We start from the raw sequence: 22,912 nt of genomic DNA on the forward strand, positions 1-22,912 counted from the left end.
TTACAATGACAGATCATTTCATGGTTAAGAATAATTCATATGTTACAACAATCAAATTCTCTCCCACGTATCAGGCTACCTGCAGAATTAGCTTTAATAGAGGAAGGAACGCGTTCCTGTGGGCATCCTCCCTGCTCTAATATACTAAGATTATATTGGACTGCAGATTGTTAATTAATTACATAGGAACAATAGGATTACAATAATGACTTAATATAATGATGGAGGTCACTATCCATGGATAACCCAGATCACATGGTTTTCCTCAAAACAATGAGTATCCTAAGATAAGAGGAAACTGATTTTATCACAATTTCTGATTCCAATAGTTTCAAAATAGAAAATGCTGCTCTGCACCCCCTTATACCCCATTTCCTTAGGATCGGCATTAAAAACCTTTTCCTGGGGATAACATAAAATTTACAAAATAAGATGCAGTGGATGTTGGGTTGATGGGATAATTCATCACATGGGCACTTCTCTAAATGTGTAGACCAATCATTACAATTGGGAAATGTCACCAAGCGAAAGAAAGTAACCACTCGAAACCTGGTCACCAGCATTCTTGAGTAGGGGCTAGAATCTAACAATAAGTAGGGTTGTATCCCTACATGAGAAATCAGTTCCTGATTCGCCATGGCAGATTGCTTCCCTTTTTCAGTATGCCACCTTTTATTTTCTAGATAATCCAGAATAGATCTTTTAAAAGTACGTTTTGAGACTTTTTCTAAACAGATTGGGTTATCAAAGAATTATTTGTGCCCTAACTCCAGTGATATGTTTTTAATGTTATTGAGCCACTTGATCTTTACGGCTCCATCTAGAGATAGGCAGTCTCGCACCACTTCTCTGTTTAGCGATATTTCTGGCGTAACCCAAATTTTGTGCCATAGAAGGAGTGGTGAAGATTTAATTATATCTTCAATAAACGGTAACCCCACTTCACTATGGCTAAAGTAAATAGGCATAGATTTAGACGCTGCCAGTAAGTAGCGAATAACATTATTTTCAATTCCTTGAATCTGCTCCGTTGTAACCATTCCCCAAAGACCAGCCCCATAAGTACCAGTGGGAATACACTTTGCTTTATAAATCTGTATAAGTTCACGCACTGGTCTCCCACCTAATTTTCTTGAAAATGTTCTCAAAGCACCATTTGCCCTACTAAGGGCCAATTATCTTGTACACACTGCCTCTTTCCAGCTCTTTCTAATATCAAAGGTAACTCCTAAGTAAGAAAAACTGCAGGTGTTTTCAATCTTGTTTGTTCCCAGATATATGGCCTTATTTGTTCTTTTCAGGGTGCTACATGTCATGGAATACGTTTTTGAGACATTTATTATTAAACCACGGGCGCCCATGTAGTCAGAGAATTCAGCTACAGCCCTTTGTAGGCCGACGACAGTGCGTGACATTATGGCAGCGTCATCGGCATACAGAAGGATGGGGATGGGCTTTCCTCCCACAGCTGGGTAGTCAAACTGAAACTCCTTGAGGTGTTGTCCCACCGTGTTGATATATAGGGTAAAGAGAAAAGGCGATAAAATGCAGCTTTGCCTCACACCTCGTTTGATGTTGAATTTGTCGGAGCACCCCCCCCATCCCATAGCGTACTCTGGCTCCAGCATCCCTATACAGTTCTTTAATAAATATTAAGATCTGTTGGTCTATGCCCATGTCATTTAACGTGTTCCACAGCATGGAATGATCCACACAATCGAACGCGGAGCTTAAATCCACGAATGTTATAAATAGGCTTTCTTTCTTAGCCTCAATGTATTTGGCAGTTAACAGTGCTAGATTTAAGCCTTGTTCGATCGTACCCTTACCGGTACGGAAACCGTATTGTAAATTAGTGATAACATCCTATTCCTCTGCCCATTCCTGCATCCTGTTAAGGATTATCCTTCCCGCCACCTTCATTAGGGCGTCTAGGAGGGAAATTGGTCTATAACAAGCGGGGTTATTCCTATCCCCCTTTTTAAAGATAGGTATTACCACTGCTCCTGGCCAAGTTGGAATAAAGCCAGAAGCATTAGCACGGTTTAGAACATTTGTAAGCAACGGGGACCAAAGAGGAAGCTCAAATTTATACAAGTCAATTGGAACACCATCCGGCCCCGGTGCTTTCCCCGCCGCACTATCCTCAATTGCCTTGATAACCTCCGTGTGCTCAAATACGACCCCCAAAGGAAATGTTTCTGCTCCATCTGTCTCTACCCGTGACACCGTCTGGTTATCAGTAATGTTATTGTGCACGGGTACACGTGGGCTATTATATAAATTAGAAAAATGGTTGACCCAAATGTCACCAGAAATAGCCATATCAATGGAAACTGTTTCTTTATGTATTAAAAAACGCGGCATTAACTGCTCTCCAAAAAGCTATGTTATCGTTTTTTAGACATGCCTCATGATGGTTCTACCATGTCTCCGCTTTTAACTCTTATTTTCTTCTAGCTATGGCTGCCCGATAGGTTCTCCGGTTATGTCTTACAAGCTCCACGGATCTAGGATCTATCTGTAAAGTGGATTTCAATTTTTGATATGCCCTTGTGCAGTTTTTATCAAACCAACCCTTAATTTTATTTTTCGGGATTTTATATTCTCAAGTCAGCTGTTTTTTTATTTCATATGTGATCTTACTAAAAGCATCCATAACTTGGTGATTTCCTTCTGTTAAAGAAAGGCAAATTAATAGTTGGTCATAAACTTTCCCAACTAATTTTTGCATGAAGAAATTGGGATCCACTTTTGCCCATTTGATGGTATAACCATTTGTGCTTGCTAGATTAATTGGAGTATGATATATAACTTTGTTAATTGCTTCAAATCCCTCCAATTTCAAGCAAAAGGAGATTGGATAATGATCGGTCCGGGCGGCATCAAGTGTTTCCCACGATGAAACCAGTGATCGATATCTGGAAGATAGGAGCGTGAAGTCAATTATTGAAATGACCCCTCTACCATTAAAGGTCGGTTTGAACCGCTCCACTGGCGAGCAACTTTCATTGATACAACACAGATCGAACTTGTATATCAATGGGTTGAGCAAATCCCCTAGCTTAGAGTGGGCAAAGTGAGTCAGTGGATCCTCCCTTTTCCCCACCAAGGGACACATACCAGTGGCATGGGAAGTGCAGAGGGAACAGTTAAAATCTCCCACCCATAGGATTGACAGGTCCCCATCCCTTGATTTTTCTAATTCCCTTAATGAATTTCTGAGGCTTATAATAGTTTCCTCCCACATGGATGGGTGAGCATTATTATAAAGGTTTTCAATGGCCATACTATTTAGGCCTGGCAAGCTAACTACCAGGATCTGGGAACATTCTGCTGTCATAAAATTAAAAACTGTTAACTCTGAGGTAGTTGCTTTATAAGTACATAAACCCCCTTTGTTTCTTCCGTGCTGACTTACAATGGCCGGTGTATTAAAGGTTTGGTATCCCATTAAGTTGAACTCTTTGACCGTCCAAGTTTCTTGAAAACACAGAATTTTATATTGATTTACCATATCCAGCCATTCAGGGAGGTCTAATTTATCCTTTAGCCCCGCTAGATTCCAAGACATAATCCGATGGCCTGTATGGATGTTTTTAATAATAATGTCAATCTCTCCCATTTCCGGCATCCAGTCAGCTAAACCTTCTTCCTCATTTATTACCACATTAGTTACATGTAAAGATAAGACATGATCCCTCCCCAGGTCTTCAGTCCCACATGGGAGTCAATCTACTCCCTCAAGTCCCGAAAGAGAGGCATACCTGTTAAAAGTGGTAACATTAAAGGTAGGGCCTGGTATACAATGGTTGTTCTGGTAGGGTGCTCTACAATTTTTTCCTAACAAGGCACGTGGATAAAAATAGCTTAGATCCATAACCCTCCGGGAACCAGTCTCTAATGTGATTAGTCGCACTGCGATCCCTGAAGTTAATAATGATGGTATCCCCCTGTATGTCCTTTGGTCTTCTTCCCACCCACCCTAATCTTATGACATGCAGTATTTCTCCATCGATGTTGGGTGGTAGAGGCCTGTTTTTTCTAAGCCAGTGGACTACCTTATTCTTAAGGTCCTGATGTCCTTCAGATTTCCCCACTGGCAGCTCTGGTATGCCAGTAAGTACTATGACATAGGGCTCCGCCTCCGGGGGCAGATGAATTTGCTGATTTTGTCCTAGTAAGTTTTGACCCATATAGGGTCTACTTACAGTGTTTCCCTGCTTACGGCCGTGGTTACTTACTAACACTCTATCACCAGCTTGCCTACTTTTCACAGGCTCGGAGGCCGTATTCAGGGTTAGGATAGTTGAGGTGTTATTTGTATCAGTGGGCAATGGGTCAGAACTTTTCAAAGAATTAGATTTTACCGGGTCTGACGCAGATACGACAGGAATCCAAATATATCAATTAGTTAACGATTCCTTGAGTAGGTCTGAGTTTGCCAAGCTTACTTCTTGAAGAGACCCCAATTGCTCTGCCAACCTCTTTACCCTCTCAATAATTGGTAATACCAGGGATTTGACCAATTTATCTAGGTTTCTCATTAAGTCTTGAGTACAGTGTGAATATGTACACAAGTTACCTTGTTCAGATTTACTTTCTATGGATCTTTTAATGTTTGTGGGGTTATTTACTGATTTAGATGTTTTTGGGCATCTACCCTTTTGTCTGTTCCCACTTCCCTTACTTCCCTTACTTTTAGTTTTAGTTGGCAGCCCTAATCCTGATATTTTAATTGGTGTAGTCTTTTTTGTGGGGGAATTACTTATTGTTACTATTATCTGTTCATCTGACGAACTCTTAGAAGTCTCACTACAGCTAATATCTACCGGGTATGGTTCCCTACTTCCTGCTGGTGAGTCTGGCAGATCTTGAAGCTGTAGGGGAATACCGATTTTGCTAAAGTGCTCTGTGCCAGAGCCATGATGTGATGGTGTAATTGCTGACTGTATATGACCCAGGGAAGAGCGTTTGTTCTGCAGTTCAGAGGATAAGCGTCGTTCAGTATAAGCGATTTCGCCCTCTAATACTGAGGCCGCCCTCGTGATAAACTGGTCTAAAGTCCCTCTAACAGACCCACCCACCAGAGATTTTCTGCCCAAACTAGGGAGTGTGGTCATATTGTAGAATGTAACTTGGACTAGGTTTACAGATGTCTCAAAGAAACATCTTTAAATTATTAAGGATGGTAAATGTAAGATATGATGTCTTACTATGGAATCCAATGTGTCCAAATGTCTCGGGGGTGCGATCCAAGAGGGATGACCCAGCCCAGCCTTGGCCAGCCCCGAAAGGCCACAGATGGCCCGCCCTTTGCCCAGGCTTAGCCCGGCTATGCCCACGTGTGTCCCGCGACGCAGGAGGGCTGAGTTCTTTTTAAGCACCTCGGGGAGCAGGCTGAATGTATGCGGCGTCAGCCGCAAAGGCTCTTGGGGGCTGTAGTCCCCTCCTCCCGGCGGCCGCGACGCGAGGTGGAATAGTGTCTCCGGCGGCTGGGGGGGACCTGGGCTTGTGGCAGGAGCCCGCAGTAGGGAAGCAGCAGAACCGCAGCAGACCTGGGTGTATGGCAGGAGCCCGTTACACTGGAGCACACAAAGGGTAGGCACAAAGAGTAGCGTGGACAGCCGGTCACTTGTGCAGTGCAATCCCTCTCTGCCGAAGGGTTGAGTTCTTTTTAAGCACCTCCGGACGCAGGCTGAATGTATGCGGTGTCAGCTGCAAAGGCTCTTGGGGGCTGTAGTCCTCCCCTCCCAATGGCCGCGACGCAAGGTGGAGTAGCGTCTCTGGCAGCTGGGTGGGACCTGGGCTTGTGGCAGGAGCCCGCAGTAGGGAAGCAGCAGAACCGCAGCAGACCTGGGCGTATGGCAGGAGCCCGTTACACCGGAGCACACAAAGGGTAGTCACAAAGAGTTGCGTGGACAGCCGGTCTCTTGTGCATTGCTGAACATATACTATTAATTTGAAGCACACGCCATTCAAATCAGTTAAAGTTTTGTTATGTAACAATTCAGCTTGGGATGTCGGTAAAACTGGAAATCCTAAGTTTATCAAGATCCAAAGTGTGAAAAAGGACCACAATATCCAAAGGTTTAAAGCCGGAGGAAGGTATTCTCTCTGTAAATGCGGCTAGTAAAGCACCTAACATTGTATTTTTGGTGTAACCTGCCCCTGGTTCCGGCTCGGATAGCGAAGTAGTCCCTGATGCTGGGTGAACGCGGCTCCGAATGCTACCAAACCTTTGGATATTGTGGCCCTTTTTCACACTTTGGGTCTTAATATACTTATGATTTCCAGTTGTACCGATCTCCCAAGCTGAATAACACAGGCAGGAGGTCTGACCACCGAACTTTGCAACAGATCAGGCCTGATAAAGACGTAGGGATATCTCCTATAAACGACAAAACTCGTGTTGGCTAAAAGAAGGTCATATGGAGGAAAAATACTTTTAACATTGAAGAAAAGAAATTACATCTCCTGTGTTCATCACTAATTCTGTTTGTTACATAACAAAACGGTAATTAATTTGAATGGCGTGTGCTTCAAACTAATAGTGTCTGCAAAAAAACATGAAGGTGGAATGATTACAAATACAAGACAAAAGCAAAACGTTTCAGGAACCTGAAGGCTGCAGTAAGCAATGGATGAGGGCGAATGCCCAGAAGGGGTTGAACCCATGCAGGTGGCATCACTCATACCAAATGAGTTGGTTGCCAGAGTCCAGGCTTGGACAGTGCTGACATTAAGGATCAACAAGACGTACAGACATAATGCATGTAAAATGTAAGTCAAGTTTGCCAAAATGTGTATTTACAAACACATTAAAATAACACTTGCATATAAGCACACATAGGGCAACAGTGTGAGATACCCAAATGATTCCGCATAAGCAGATCGTGTAGCTCCTGTTGAATTTCCTGGAACTCACTGTAAAATTGTCATCATGAATAAAGATATGTGTGTATGTAGAGATATACTGTAACACACAGAAAAATTGTCTTTGTAACATTTTCAGATACCACCAAAACATCTGTGAAGCACACAACTCTTACTTCCCACAATATTAGGCCCTGTAAAGTAGGAACATTGTCTTTGTAACCTTTTCACATACCAACGGGTCATCTGTGAAGCACACAACTCTTACTTCACACACACATAGGCCCTGTAAAGTAGGGCTGCAAAGCTGCTTGCAGTGGTGGGCAGTAAGCGAATATGTGTACAATCGTATGGAAAAATATATGAGACAGGCACACAATCCATAATCAGTTAGCTGTGGTGCATTTTGTGCTGCCTAGATCCACATCTTACACACATCCCTCAAATTCTAAGGTTACCTGCACTGCAGGCGTGTATGTGTGTGTAGGATTGTGCTATACATTCACAAATGCCACATATATGAAACATACACAGAGGTCATGATAGTAAGGTCCCATAGATGGCTTTGGTTTATCTCCACTCATGACACAAAACACTTCTATACTTTAAATAATGTTGCATGTCCACAATGGCAAATGTATTGGTGCCCTTTAAAGATCAAACATACTGTCTGCCATTGCTACTATCATAATGACATGCAAATTTCATAGATGGAAAGGGAGGAGACATGGCCTCTCAGATCACCACCAAAACATAAACGTGACGGAGGTTCCATATGCATTTTGATGTAAAATGGCTGTCAATGTTGTTTAAAAAGTTCAATCAGATTGAATCTTAAAACTACTGAATGAAATCAATGTGAAATTTAGTGCTAGAGTGCAGGAACGTGTATTGAGTTTCAGTTAGCACTATTTTCCCCAACAAGTATTTACTGGCTAGCATCTTTCAAGATGCATCTCTGTGGTGTGAAGAATGGTAAATATAAAACATGTTTGGAAAGGCAATTTGTGAGTCTGTGTATGTTATCTTCAGAAATGTGTGTGGATGGGAAGATGTAGGAAAGTGCCTCTTTTTACATGGCTAGGAAAGTGCCTCTTTTTACATGGCTAGCCCCCACTTTTTGCATGATGTGATTTCGAAGTATAGGTGTACTGTGTCCATGCTAACCAGGTTCCCAGTGCCATATGTCTTTCCCAATCACTGTATCATGATTGACACCACTTCAGCTACCCATATAAGTCCTTAGTAAATGTTACCTTTGATACCTGGGCTTGGGTGCTTAAGAGGGTCCTCTGGGGTTGCAGCACTGATGCCAGTGGTGCAGTTATCAATACATTCAAAGACAAGACCCTTTTAGAGAGTCTACTGAAAACCTACTAAACGCTAGTCTGGTCCTTGACTATTTGCAACAGCCTGCCACCACCAGACATGTTTCTGACAGTTCTCAGATGACAGAGACAGAGCCTTCTGTGGGTGAAGGTGCTTCACACCTCCTCCAGGACAGAATGGCCTTCATGAGCGGGAAGCTTCAAAGGCACTGCCACCTTTGAAATCCAACCCAGGAACCTCCCTTTAGTGGGGGAAGCCTAGCCCCCATTCCTGCTCCACCTTTAGAGGGAGAAAAGGTGGGAAAATAAGTTAGATTAGGAGGAGGCTCCTCATTGAGCCTGTACCCCCTCTTAGGGTGGGACCTATGTCCATTTTCTCCTCTAGAATTGGGACAGACCACTGGGTCAAAACAAGGGTGTCCCCAGTGGGGGTGACCAAAAGAAAGAGGCCAAAAAGACCCACCAAGGGAAAGAAAACTTAGACTTCTTCAGGCCCTGACAAAGCTGTTCAGGAGGGTGGCCTTAGAAGCTCTTCACAGCCCAAGAGTGGTTAGGGTAAGAACTGGGATCCAAAAAGACTTTGTGTCATGACTGTAAGTTACTTGGACACCAAACTGGAGACCCTAGCTGTAAAAACAAAAAGAATAGCTCAAATTCACCTGCAGCAAATGCAGATGCGAATTTCCAGATTTTATCTCAGTTTAGCCCTGCCCACATCAAGGTGCTCAGTGAGGCAACTCATCTCAAAGGGAGGGGAGGATGTAGCTACCTTGGCTGTCCGGCCTAGTAACCCGGAGAGATACAGGCAAGCACTAAATATCAATGGGATTAGGCTACAAGCCCTGGGGGACACTGGTGCCAACATCACCAAGGTGACTGAGGCTCTGATGTCCCAAAATCAATATCTCCTTGGAGAGACCTATACACTCGTCCACACAGGTTCAGGGACATCCAATGGCCTTGGTGAGCTTAGATTGGGGAGGGGTAAGTGGCCTTCAAAAAGTAGTGGTGTATTTTGCTATCTCTGTACAGTGTTGACTTGGAAACAATTTGGAGTACACAGCATGGGCTGAGGTAGAGAAGAAATCCCATGCAGCTATCCTGGGAATACCTGAATGGGTGCGTGTAAAACCCAAAGCACAAAGCAAAACTCAGGGTGAAAAAGAAGTGATGCAGCCTGAAATTATGGACTAACATTCCAAGAGAAAGGGCAGGACGTCTGGAAAACCAGCTTCAAAGTAGACAGCGGACCAAGTCCACTCTCTTCAGGGAGAAGACTTGTCAACTGTAGAGGGAACTGTGCCTCAGGGGCTTGGGCCTTACATGGCAGTTCTTTTAGGCCCAGGGGGAATCTCTAGGGGAAGATCTGTGTCAGGGGCACGGAACTTATCCCACTCTTGAAAGCCTGAGGCAGCAAACTGCTGATCAGGAAAAGGGAAGTGTCCGTGGTTCTCACAGCACCTATTGGCCAGAGAGCAATCAATCAATCAATCAATCATAGCATTTGTAAAGCGCACTACATACATGTGAGGGTCTCAAGGCACGGGGGGGAGCTGCTACGGTTCGAAGAGCCAGGTCTTGAGAAGTTTTCTGAAGGTCAGAAGGTCTTCGGTCTGCCTTAGGCGGATTGGGAGGGTGTTCCATGTCCTGGCGGCTAGGTGGGAGAATGATCTACCGCCGCCAGTCACTCTTTGGATGCGGGAGATGGTGGCAAAGGCGTGATTTGCAGAGCAGAGCTGGTGGGTGGGGTGTAGAGGCTGAGCCGGCTGTTGAGGTACGCTGGTCCGGTGTTGTGGAGTGCCTTGTGTGTGTGGGTAAGGAGCTTGAAGATGATCCTCTTATTGACAGGGAGCCAGTGCAGGTCTCTCAGGTGGGATGTGATGTGGCTGTGGAGTTTGGCCGAGGCTCCTACGAAGAGGGCGTTTCCATAGTCCAGTGTACTGCTAACGAGGGCCTGGGTGACCGTCCATCTCTTTTCAGTGGGGATCCACTTGCAGATCTGGTGGAGCATGCGGAGGGTGCTGAAGCAGGAGGAGGAGACAGGGTTGACCTGATTCGTCATGGAGAGGGTAGTGCCGAGGATGACACCTAGGTTGCGTGAGTGGTCAGAGGGTGTTGGGGGTGTTCCTAATGCAGTCGGCCACCAGGAGTTATACCAGGCCGAGGGGGTGGATCCGAGGATGAGAACCTCCATCTTGTCCGAGTTTAGCTTCAGTCAGCTGTTCTTCATCCAGACGGCATTGGCCTTCATTCCTTTGTGGAGGTTGGTTTTGGCGATGTGGGGGTCCTTGGTGAGGGAGAGGATCAGCTGGGTGTCGTCAGCGTAGGAGATGATGTTGAGGTTGTGCCGTTTATGCGAAGTGGGCGAGTGATGCCGTGTAGAAGTTGAACATCGTTGGGCTGAGGGATGAGCCTTGAGGTACACCGCAGATTATCCCGGTGGCTTCGGAGCGGAAGTGGGGGAGGTGGACTCGCTCTGTTCTGCCTGAGAGGAAGGAGGTGGTCCAGTCCAGGGCCTTCTCTTGGATTCCGGCATCATAGATGTGTGTTTATTGACAGACCGTGTCGAAAGCATCCGACAGGTCCAGGAGGATAAGGGCCACGGTTTCTCCGTTGTCAGGCAGGGTCCTGATGTCATCGGTGGTGGTGATGAAGGCAGTTTCGGTGCTGATGTTGCTGCGGAACCCAGACTGGGATAGGGCCAGGATGCTGTTTCCCTCTAGGAAGCTGGTCAGTTGTTTGTTGACGGCCTTCTCGATGACCTTCGCCCGGAACAGGAGCAGGGAGATGGGTCGGAAGCTCTTGAGGTCCTTGGGGTCCGCCTAGGGTTTCTTGAGTAAGGCATTGAGACTCTTGATCAACTTCCACCTGGAGAACAACAACAACCGCAACACTACCACCCTGCTGGACAACCTCGCAAACCTGGGACTCAAGCAGCTCGTGACCACCCCCACCCACTACGCCGGACACACACTCGGCCCCGTCTTCTCATCCAACAAGGACATCACCTTCAGCCACGCCACCGGACTGGACGGACCACAACTGCGTCCACTTCAGCTTCAGAAGGACCACGATCCACCACCACCAGCAACAGGTTGCACACAGAAGCTGGAACAAGATCACAGCCGACCAGCTCGCGACTTCCCTGAGCAAGAACCCACCCACCAGCGCAACAAACCCCAGCCAAGCGGCCACCAACCTCACGAAGTGGATCAGCGACTGCGCAGACGACCTCGCCCCCCTGAAGGACCCCGCCTTGCAGACCCGGTAGCAAGAAAGCCCCATGGTTCACCGACGAACTCAAGAGCTCCAAGAAGAACTGCCGAGCCTTTGAGAGAACCTGGCGCAGAGACCCAACACAGGACAACATGACTGCCCACAAGCTGGCCACCCAAAAACACCACCAACTCATCCACGCCACCAAGAAAACTGCATTCAAGGAACGACTGGACAACAATGCACACAACAGCAAGGAACTCTTCAACATCGTTAAAGAGCTCTCCAACCCCAACGCCGGAAACAACGACATCACCCGTTCGCAAGACCTCTGCAACTCCCTCGCCTCCTACTTCCACAACAAGATCGCGGACATGCACAACAGCTTCAGCACTCAACCAAAGCACGCCACGACCGAACCACAGCCCCCCACCACCACCCTCCGCGCCTGGACCCCGATCAGCACCGAAGACACCGTCCGCACGATGAACTCCATCCACTCCGGATCTCCGACCGACCCCTGCCCTCACCACGTCTTCAACAAGGCCGACACTGTCATCGCACCCCACCGGCGGGACATCATCAACACCTCCTTCGACACCGCTACCTTCCCGGAGAGCTGGAAGCACGCCAAACTCAGCGCTCTACTAAAGAAGCCATCAGCCGACCCCACCGACCTCAAGAACTACCGCCCCATTTCGCTGCTCCCGTTCCCTGCAAAAGTCATCGAGAAGACCGTCAACAAGTAGCTTGCCGCCTTCCTCGAGACGAACGGATCCCTCGACCTCTCGCAGTCTGGCTTCCGGGCCAACCACAGCACCGAGACCGCCCTGATCGCAGCCACCGATGACATCCGAGCACTGCTTGACAACGGAGAAACAGCAGCCCTCATCCTCCTAGACCTCTCCGCGGCCTTCGACACTGTCTGCCACCGTACACTAGTGCAGCGACTCAGCAACGTCGGAATCCAGGAGAAGGCACTGGAGTGGATCATCTCCTTCCACGCCGGAAGGACACAGAGAGTCCGCCTCCCTCGTTCAGATCTGAAGCCACCGAAGAAATCTGCGGCATTCCTCAAGGCTCCTCGCTCAGTCCAACCCTCTTCAACGTCTACATGAGCCCCCTCGCAGACATCGCACGCCTGCACAACCTCAACATCATCTCCTGCGCCTATGACACCCAGCTGATCCTCTCCCTCACCGACGACCCCGCCACCGCCAGAGCCAACCTTCATGAAGGGATGAAAGAGGTAGCCGAATGGATGAAGAACAGCCGCCTGAAACTGAACTCGGACAAGACGGAAGTCCTCATCCTGGGATCCTCACCCTCCGCCTGGGACGACTCCTGGTGGCCCCCCGCCCTAGGCAGCGCACCCAAACCAACAGATCACGCACGCAACCTGGGCTTCATCCTGGACTCCTCCCTCTCCATGACCAGACAAGTCAATGCCGTCTCCTCGTCGTGCTTCAACATCCTGTGTATGCTACGTAAGATCTTCCGGTGGATCCCCACCGATACAGGAAGACGGTCACCCAGGCCCTCGTCACCAGCCGTCTGGACTACGGCACCTACCTCTACGCCGGAACCACCGCCAAACTCCAGAAGAGACTCCAGCAGATCCAGAACGCCTCAGCACGACTCATCCTGGACATCCCCCGTCGCAGCCACATCTCCGGGCACCTGAGAGACCTGCACTGGCTCCCGGTCAACAAGAGAATCACCTTCCGACTCCTCACCCACGCACACAATGCCCTACACAACCAAGGCCCAGGATACCTCAACAGCCGCCTCAACTTCTACGCTCCCAAACGCCAGCTTCGATCGACGGGCCACGCCCTCGCCCCGTCCCCCGCATTCGAAGAGCCACCACACGGGGACGGTCCTTCTCCTACCTCGCCGCCAAGACATGGAACTCCCTCCCGACCCACCTCCGCCTGACCCAGGACCACCTCGCCTTCAGGAAGCAACTCAAGACCTGGCTGTTCGAGCAGTAGCGGACCCCCCTCCCCTAGCGCCTTGAGACCCTCTGGGTGAGTAGTGCGCTATATAAATGCTTTGATTGATTGATTGATTGACTGTATGCTTCCAGCTTTCCGGTAAGGTCACTGTCTAGAAGGAGATGTTGATGGCTTTCGGGAGATGGGGTGCGATGGTGCTGCTGGCTTTGTTGAAGATGTGGTGTGGGCAAGGGTCTGGCGGGGATCCGGAGTGGACGGTGTTCATGATCTTGATAGTATCGTCGTCGTTGATGTTGGTCCAGGAGAGCAGGCAGTTGGTGCGGGTGGTGGACGTAAGAGCGGGGGTCTCAGTGGTAGCCGGGGTGGTCTCAGCATTAAAGCTGTAGTGGATGTCTGCGATCTTGCGATGGAAGAAGATGGCCAGCAAGTCAGGTGTTGTGAAGGTGGGATGTTGTTGGTGTTGGAGCTGGGGTTAAAGAGTTCCTTCACAATGTTGAAGAGCTCTTTTCTGTTGTATGCGTTGTTGTCTAGGCAGTCTTTGAAGGAGGTCCTTTTGGGAATCTGATGAGGTGGTGGTGTCTGCGGGTGGCGTTCTTGTTGGCTGTGTAGCTTTCCAGTGTTTATTCACAGATTCAGTTTTTTTAAAGTTTTCGGCAGGTTTGCTTGGAGGCCCGGAGGTCTTCGGTGAATCAACTGGATTTCTTGCTGGTGTGGGTGTTGGAGGGCTTCTTGAGCAGGGGGTGGGTATTGGGGCATTCACTGATCCACTGTCTAAGGTTGCGAGCGGCAGTGTAGGGGTTAGTCGGGTCTCCAGGTGGGCTTCGGGCGAGGGTGGTGGAAAGCTGGTCTTTGGTAACGATGGTGTTGTTGTTGTTGTCGAGGTGGAAGTTCAGGTCCCCGAGGAGGATGTAGTCTGTGGAGTTGAGGGCATGTGTGCTGACGACTTCGGTGATGGAGTCGCTGAACTGTGCTCGGGGTCCATGGGGTCTGTAGACGAGGGTTCCTCTGAGGGTGGTATTGGGATCGGTGTGATTCTGGAAGTGCAGGTGTTTGGCGGTGCTGAGGGTGTCGATGGTGTTGGTTGAGAATTTGAGAGTGTTCCAGTGGGCGATGGCGATTCTTCCTCCTGCTCCGTTGGTGCGGTCCTTGCGGGTGATCTTGTAGCCTTCCGGGATGGCTATGGTGATGTCGGGTGCCAAGGAGGTGTTAAGCCAGGTCTCCATCAGCAAGGCGACGTCTGGGGTGTTGGAGTTGAGTAGGTCCCAGAGTTTAATTGGGTGTTTACGTGCGGAGCGGGTATTGAGGAGAATGCATCTGAGGTAGTTGGGTTCTTTGGTAGGTGGGCTGGTGGGCCAGATGCTGGTGATGCTGCAGTTCCGTCAGGAGAAGGGTTCTTGAGTGCACCTCGGGCGGCCAAGCAGCAGGTGCGTGATCGTCCGGCGTTGAGTGCATGAAGGGTGCTGGAGTCATGCGGTGTCGGGTGTTGTGGCAGTCGCAGGGGCAGGGGTTCTGGCGCTGAGCACGGTCCAGGCACAGACAGGCTTGCCTTAGGCCAGAGGCACACCCGCTGCAGGGCCACACAGCGGCTGCCATGTATGGGGAGGTTGGAGGGAGGAGCAGCTGGGAGGCCGGAGCGGGATGGCGAATGCGTGTGCAGGGGGTGTGGGCTGCGGGGGAGACAGCAGCGGGAAACGAGCGGGCGAGAACAATGGCGTGGAGGAGTGGTACAGACAGCACAGCTAACAACAGTGAGATCACAAAAGAGCAAACAATGCATGGGGCACAGAAAGAAAAATGTTTGAAAGGGGTCAGCTAACAACAATAGTACATCACAAAGGTCAAAACAATGCATGGGGCACAAAAAGGAAAAATGCTGGGAAGGTGGCAACTGACAACAGTGGAATCACAAAGGGGGAATACAATGCAGGGGGCACAGTAAAGGAAAACGCTAGGAAGGGGGCAACTGACAACAGTGGAATCACAAAGGGGCAAAAGCAATGCAAGGGACACAGACAGGAAAAGGGACCAATGTAAGAATTAGGGGTCTCTGGTTGGCACAGGTATGCACTTGTGACAAACAGGGACACTCTCCTCTAGTCAGGGCAAGCGACTCACTCCTCAGAATAACCCCTGCTTAGCCTTTAGGTTGCGTGGCGCGAGCAGTCAAGGCTAATCCTCAGGGCGCTACATCAGTTAAGCATTTATGACGAATGTCTGACAAAATATCGAAATCCGCAATATCGAGGTACAAAAATATCGGAACAAATATATCGAAATCAAAAATATCGGCTTCCTATACTTAACTAGATATATACACAAATATCGATTTTTTAATATCGATATACAAAAACATCGTTTACTGTGATATCGACTACATTAATATCAGAATACAAAAATATCGCTTTCTACAAAAAATAATGACATTAACTATAATATCGACTTCAAAAATATCGTGCACATCAATATCGGATTATAAGCTATATCGACTTTTTATAAGCATCTGTTAGCATAATTAATTAACATTTTATATGTTTTCGCATCAAAATAAACATACAATACTTTCATTAATACTATAGACACACTATTAATTCATCAAATATTTCCTATTGGTATAATTATATCACCTACACATATAAAAATATTCTATGCTACTTTGTATACTTTTAGAATTATTTTTGGTTTTTCACTTCTAATACAAAGTAATCACAACTGAAATTCAAATATACTAACTAACCAATCACAACCCTAATTTTTTTAATGAACCAATAGCAAAGTAATTACTACTGACACTCCCCTATATAAGCAATGAAAATCTAAGCACAAACTACTTGCCAAAAGTCATGGAAGGAGATTCATCTCTATCCGAATTGCTGCACAACAACTAGAAGAACCAGACTATCAACCTACTATTACATCTTCTAAGTAAGTAAATAAAATAGAAACTGCATTATTTGCTAATACTACTTACTTACCTGCTAAATACCCAGTGCCCCTTTGCTATTCATACTACTTAACATGCTAAATAATGATATAAAATATTTTTTTAGATACTACCACTACTGAATATTCTACTCAAAATAACTGTGAACAAAGCATAGGAATACAGATTCTAAAAAATATGTAAGTAATTCCACATTGTTTCATTATGTGCACATAAATCTAAACACCAAGAAATAATGACTTTTGCACACCATATTTCTATTTTTCTGTAGATTCTACTACTGAAAACTGCACTACTACTGAACTAAGGACATCAGTACTATTTCTACAATACTTTTTCCTAAGTAAGTACATAAAATAGAAACTGCATTATTTGCTACTACTACTTATTTACCTGCTAAATACCCAGTGCCCCTTTGCTATTCATACTACTTAACATGCTAAATAATTATATAAAACTATTTTTTTAGATACTACGACTACTGAATATTCTACTCAAAATAACTGTGAACAAAGCATAGGAATACAGATTCTAATAACTATGTAAGTAATTTCACATTGTTTCATTATGTGCACATAAATCTAAACACACAGAAATAATCAGTTGTGCCCCACATATTTCTTTTTTTCTGTAGATTCTACTACTGAAAACTGCACTACTAATGAACTAAGGACATCAGTACTATTTCTAGAATACATTTTACTAAGTAAGTATTATGCAACTGAAATAAATGTGGAAAAACCATACAAACATTTATAACTGTTCTAATTATTTTCTATTATATATTCTTTATTTACAGAGCAAACACGGCGAATAGATATACAGACATAATACAGAACTCCACATTCTAAATAATACTGATACTAATCACAAAGTAAGTATATTAAAGAACATAATTACCAGATAATGTATTAAAAAACGTACCAACATGGTGATTATTCTAACACATATGTTCCTTATTTTTTTTAAGATAACACTACAAACTACTCTCCAGAAGCTGAAGAAACAATTATACTGCCAAATACCAACCTAAACAAATATGTAAGTATCTTCACAATGTGAATCATGAAGATACACTTTTGTAGTAGAAATTAGCTCTAACATTGCAAATGTACCTAAACATTAATTAATAATATACTACTTTCATGTTTTTCATAACAGCTACACCAACATCACAACCATTTATCCCCAACTAAATAAGCAAGCAACTCCTAAGTTTTACTGTAAATTCTAAAACACGTAAGTATAAAGATTCCTACTTATCACTAACATAGATTATTTATCACATTTAATTTGACATTAACTATTATAAATATATTTTATAGATATACAAAGTACAAAATGACCGAAGGAGCCGAATTTGTGACCAGCCAGAAAGGAAAACTATTACTATGCTACATGGGTTACACATATACACAAGAAAAGCAATATGGCATGAAAGTTAATTGGAAATGTTGTAAATATTATTCTAACAAGTGCTATGGAAGAGCAACAACTAGAGAAGCTACAGTACTGTATACTAGGGAACACAATCATCCACCTAATGTTACTGAAATAGAAGTTAGAACAGCTTTGGAAAATATAAAAGAAGCTAGTACAGGTTCCCAAAAGCAAACAAATGTCATTTTAAAAGAAGCCATTCCTAAAATCCGCAAAACAGCCACAACCCAAATGCCAAATATCCTGTCCTTAAAAAGAACTATAGCACGAACTAAAAAAGCTACTACTGCTACAACACCATCTCCCAGAACATTTCAGGATATAAATTTAACTGCAAACCAAATAATAACTTTAAATAAACAACCATTTATAGTTTACGACAACGAAAACAATGACAAAAGGCTTATAATTTTTGGTACCAATATGAATTTAGTTAAACTGCAGCAAAGCCAATATTGGATGATGGATGGAACATTTAACATCTGTCCCAAACCATTTTTCCAATTATACACAATACATGGCCTCTACCACAACTGCAACATCCCTTTGCTATATGCACTATTGCCAAACAAAAATAATTCAACATATATGGAATTATTAAATATAATAAAACAAAAAACTAATGATTTTTCTCCAGAAAAAATCATTCTTGATTTTGAGCATGCAATGCTCTTAACTATTCTAAAAATCCACCCCATACCTGCATTCAAGGCTGCTATTATCATTTCAACCAGTGTTTATGGAGACACCTTCAAAAAACTACCCTAAGTGTCGAATATGCTACAAACTCATCTTTTGCTTTCCAAATCAAAAAACTCATTGCACTTGCCTATGTCCCTGAAACAGATGTAGCTGAACATTACAACATTATTATAGACAGCCCATTCTACAAACAAAATGAAGCTAGATTAAGTCCATTTCTCGATTACTTTGAAGACACCTGGGTAGGCAGACTCCACAGATCTGGCCACAGACGAAATCCAAAATTCCTCATACCCTGGTGGAACATTTACAAAAGTACCCTTAACGGAGAATCAAAAACTAACAATGCAGTGGAAGGTTGGCACAATGCATTTGTACAATCAACTGGCAGAACCAAACCTACTCTAGAAAATTTCATTAAATGCCTACAGATAGAACAGAGCTATCAATAATTTAGAATGGACCAATCTGTAACAGAACTTGTCCCAAAAACATCCAAGCAAAATAAACAAATGCACAAGTACCTGGAAGAACAAGTAAAACTTTACCCTAGTACAAAAGGCATAGAATACCTAAACATCATAGCCAAAACACTACTGTAATTATTTCTCAAAATGTTATAAAACACTAAAAGTATCACCTAAGTATGCAAAAATATGTAACGTGAGCGTCTAAAGTATTTAATGTATGCAATATATAAAGATATTATTATAATATATGCACACATTAAAACTAAATAACAAGTAAAAAAAAATTCCATAATAAATATGACATTACCCACCCACACAAAAATAGAAAGCAATGACTTACCAATTATTTTGTCAATCCAATAGCGTCCTTCTCCACCAAAGTAATCCAGGTAGTGCAAAATTAACCCCCCAAAAAATGTAAAAATACAACTGTTCCGAAATTAAGAAATCCACGTGGTCCTGAGCCATCAAATAACCATAAAAAACCCGAAAAAGTAGAAAAATAGAAAGAATCGCTCCTGGAAACCCGAAAAATGTAAAGAAGTGTTTGTAAATCAGTGTTGAATTAAACAAACAAACACTTCCTTGAAAAAAAAACTGAACTTCCGATGTAGCGTACACCTATGACAAAAACATAGAAAACAGACATTCCCACCCACATTAATTAGCTAGTAATTAGATACCAACATATTAACATTGATGGTTTAACTTGTAGATATACCCTAAAAGACTAAAATTCACTCTATAAATAAATAGTTAACTAACTAACACTACGTGTATATACTATAAGTAAATATCTGTTTTCAAAATCTAAAACATAACTCCCTCACATTCACAACACTAAATATAAGGTCACTAGTCTAAAAACATCATAAAAATACACATAAAACATATAAAATCAACCTTACCTGAAGCGACGTGAAGTGTCTCCCAACCGCGATCAGCCCTTCTTCCAAATAACCCAAAATGACCTAACCCGGTTACAAAATAAAGCACCCAAATGCAATAAAATAGTCCCAAGTTTAAAATATAATATCTATACTTAACAAAATAGGGAAAAAAAAATTACGTTTATATTATTGTTAAAAAATATTTTCTTTAATCCTACAATGATTTCATTAACAAATATGTAAATGAATGTAATAAATAAATATTATGAAAACAATAATGTTTATGTTAACAATGTCTAGAAATATAACTACATTGTCACAAATTAAAATAATTTAAAAAAGTGTAAAAAATGTGTGACTTATATTATAAATATTTGATCTTTACAAATGAAGCTGAAAAAATCTTAGTAGAAAAATACTTGTGATATTTCTACATTTTTTTCTGAAATAACAATATGTAAAAGAGATAATAAAGAATGTTCATTTTTGTACAAAAAGTTCACAAAATAATAATGCTTCTGTATAGTTGTTTATGATTGTGTTTATAAAAAATTATTTTAAAAGCAAATGTAATAAAAAGAAATTTTGTATGAAAAAACATTTTATTTTTAAAACATAAATAAAATAAATGTTTCTACAATCATGTTGAACTATTTGTATCATTATCTTACTAGAAAGTAACAATCTTATTAATAATTTTTCACTGTATATTAAATGTGAGTATATGTTGGACTCTAATAATGTAAATATTCATATACCAAATCCAGTGTACATTAAATTAGAGTAGGTGCTGCACACTAATTATATAATAATTAATATTCCTACTCCAGTCGACATTAAATTTTAATAGGTGCTGGACACTAATTAATTATTAAATAATATTGCAACTCCAGTCTACAGTAAATTAGAGTTGGTGTAATGTTATATATTTGTAATTTCCTTTAATTGATTTAATGTAAATTAATTATATTTTTACCCGGGGGGGCGTGGCTAGCCGAGCAGCGAGATGGCCGCTCTGTGAGTGAGCTCCGCCGGCTACGATAATTAATCCTGTGCTTATCCTGCTCCTGGTGCCTGCGGACCCCAGATACCCCGAGGGTTGACGTCGAACACCCAGGTGCTCCTTCGGCTTCAGTTTGGGGCGCATAGCTGACAATCCTGAGGAGCGGCGGCCATCCGGACCTTTGCCGATCTGCGCGCCCGCTCTGCTCCTCGCCGGAAGTGCCGGACTCTGGGCATTGCGGAGCACCGCAGACCGCAGCTTCGGGGGCCTCCGGGGACCCGGCGTGCTGCAACGTGGGACATCGCCTGCAAAGGGGCTGCCGCCGTATCTGACACCGGTGAGTCCCAGCTGTGCCTGAGAGGAGGTCTAGCTGCTGTGGTACTGTGAATTACGGAGGAAAGCCAACGCTCCTACCCTAGCTGAGAATCCAGCCGGGGCGCCGCACAAAGCTCAGCCATACACCCGGAGCGGCGGAGAGCTGTAGGAGGCCCCCGGAGCTCGGCTGCGAGGTGGTGTCTACAATTGTGCCAATACCACGCAGGTTGGGAACGGGGCAGAGCGGAGCTGTGGCGCGGCGGGGACCGATCGGAAATCTACCCGCTGCGCCTTTATACCGCGACACATCGGCTGCTGTCCGTGGCTGAGTGCAGAGCGCCACTTGCACATTTATGTACCTGGCTGACTGGATCCCCGGGGTCTCGATCAAGCCTCCGATACTAGTGACTTATTGGACAACATGAGGTCTTGCTGAAGGGATTCCGGCGCCCGCCATTTTGTGCTTGGTGCTGCCCCGGTTTGCGCGCTGCAACTAAACAGTAAAACTGGGCAGCTTCGCCATTAGTACTCAATACTTGGCCGATACATCGATCTCCCTCGGATAAGACTGCCTTACCTTGTCACCACACGGGCCATTGCACGACAGAACTGCAGAGAGGCGCACAGAGGCGCTGCTCCTTCGCGACGCTAGCGGAAAACTCCAGACTTCAGAGATGGGGAAAAACGCGGCCAGGCAGCCCAAAATCAGCTTTGATAACAAGAGACCCCCGAAAAACCCAGCGACGGAGGTGGATGGCGGCGAGTCGTCGTCGCATGGCACACCTTCGGACATAGACTTTGGGGCGCTTATCATGGAGGTGAGGTCCAGCTTAAAGAGTATCGACGCTAAACTTGATACCATGTCCTCGCAGCTAGAATCTGTGAAAACTAAGGTGGACGCCCACGAAACCAGACTGGACTGCCTAGAAAACAGGCAAACTGAATGCTGCGAATTCCAACAGCAAGCCAAGCAACATATCACATCCCTGGTGTGGGAAATAGATAACCTACGCGCCAAGTCTGATGATTTGGAAGCCTGTTCCAGGAGGTCCAATATCCGCATTACGGGTATTCCGGAGACAACAAACATTGGCAAGATGGAGACGTTTGTGGCATACCTCCTACATGAACTATTCGACCCGAACTTGTCCCCAGTTTTCACAGTTGAGAGAGCGCACAGGTCGCTTGGGAAAAAACCTCCGCCGGGTGCCACACCTCGCCCCATCCTTGCTAAATTGCTCAATTACCAGGATAGGGACCTCATGCTGCGATTGGCGAGAGAGAAGGGTAAGATCACGCATCAAGGAAATAACATCTCCTTCTACCCGGACTTTACCCCCCTGGTACAAGCGGCCCGTAAGGAGTTTCTGCCGGCGAAGAAGGTGCTGCTGCAAGCTGGTGTGCCATACTCTCTGCTATATCCGGCGAAATTGAAGGTACAGCATGACAACACTTCACACTTCTTCACTGACGCTAAATCCGCGCTCAAGTTCGCTAAACATATCTGTGCTGGGGCCAGAAGAAAATCGCCACGACTGGAGGATGCTTCGGAACACCTTAGTGACAATGACTGAAGGGGCTACTGCTGTAATTTGTGTAACTGCACCTCCGCCCCATTCGTGCCTCAAATGAACATCTGGGTACTCCTTGTGCTCACGGCTGTTGCATCTGAACTGAGTAAGTGGGGGTGAGACACTGGCGCATCCACGGGTGCCAAGCTGAGGCTACTGACTCCATGTTCTCTATGCGATTATGGTTAAATATGGGTTTTGT

The sequence above is a fragment of the Lissotriton vulgaris genome, chromosome 1_1 (genome assembly GCF_964263255.1).
Source record: "Lissotriton vulgaris chromosome 1_1, aLisVul1.2, whole genome shotgun sequence".
In the NCBI taxonomy this organism is placed as follows: Eukaryota; Metazoa; Chordata; class Amphibia; order Caudata; family Salamandridae; genus Lissotriton; species Lissotriton vulgaris.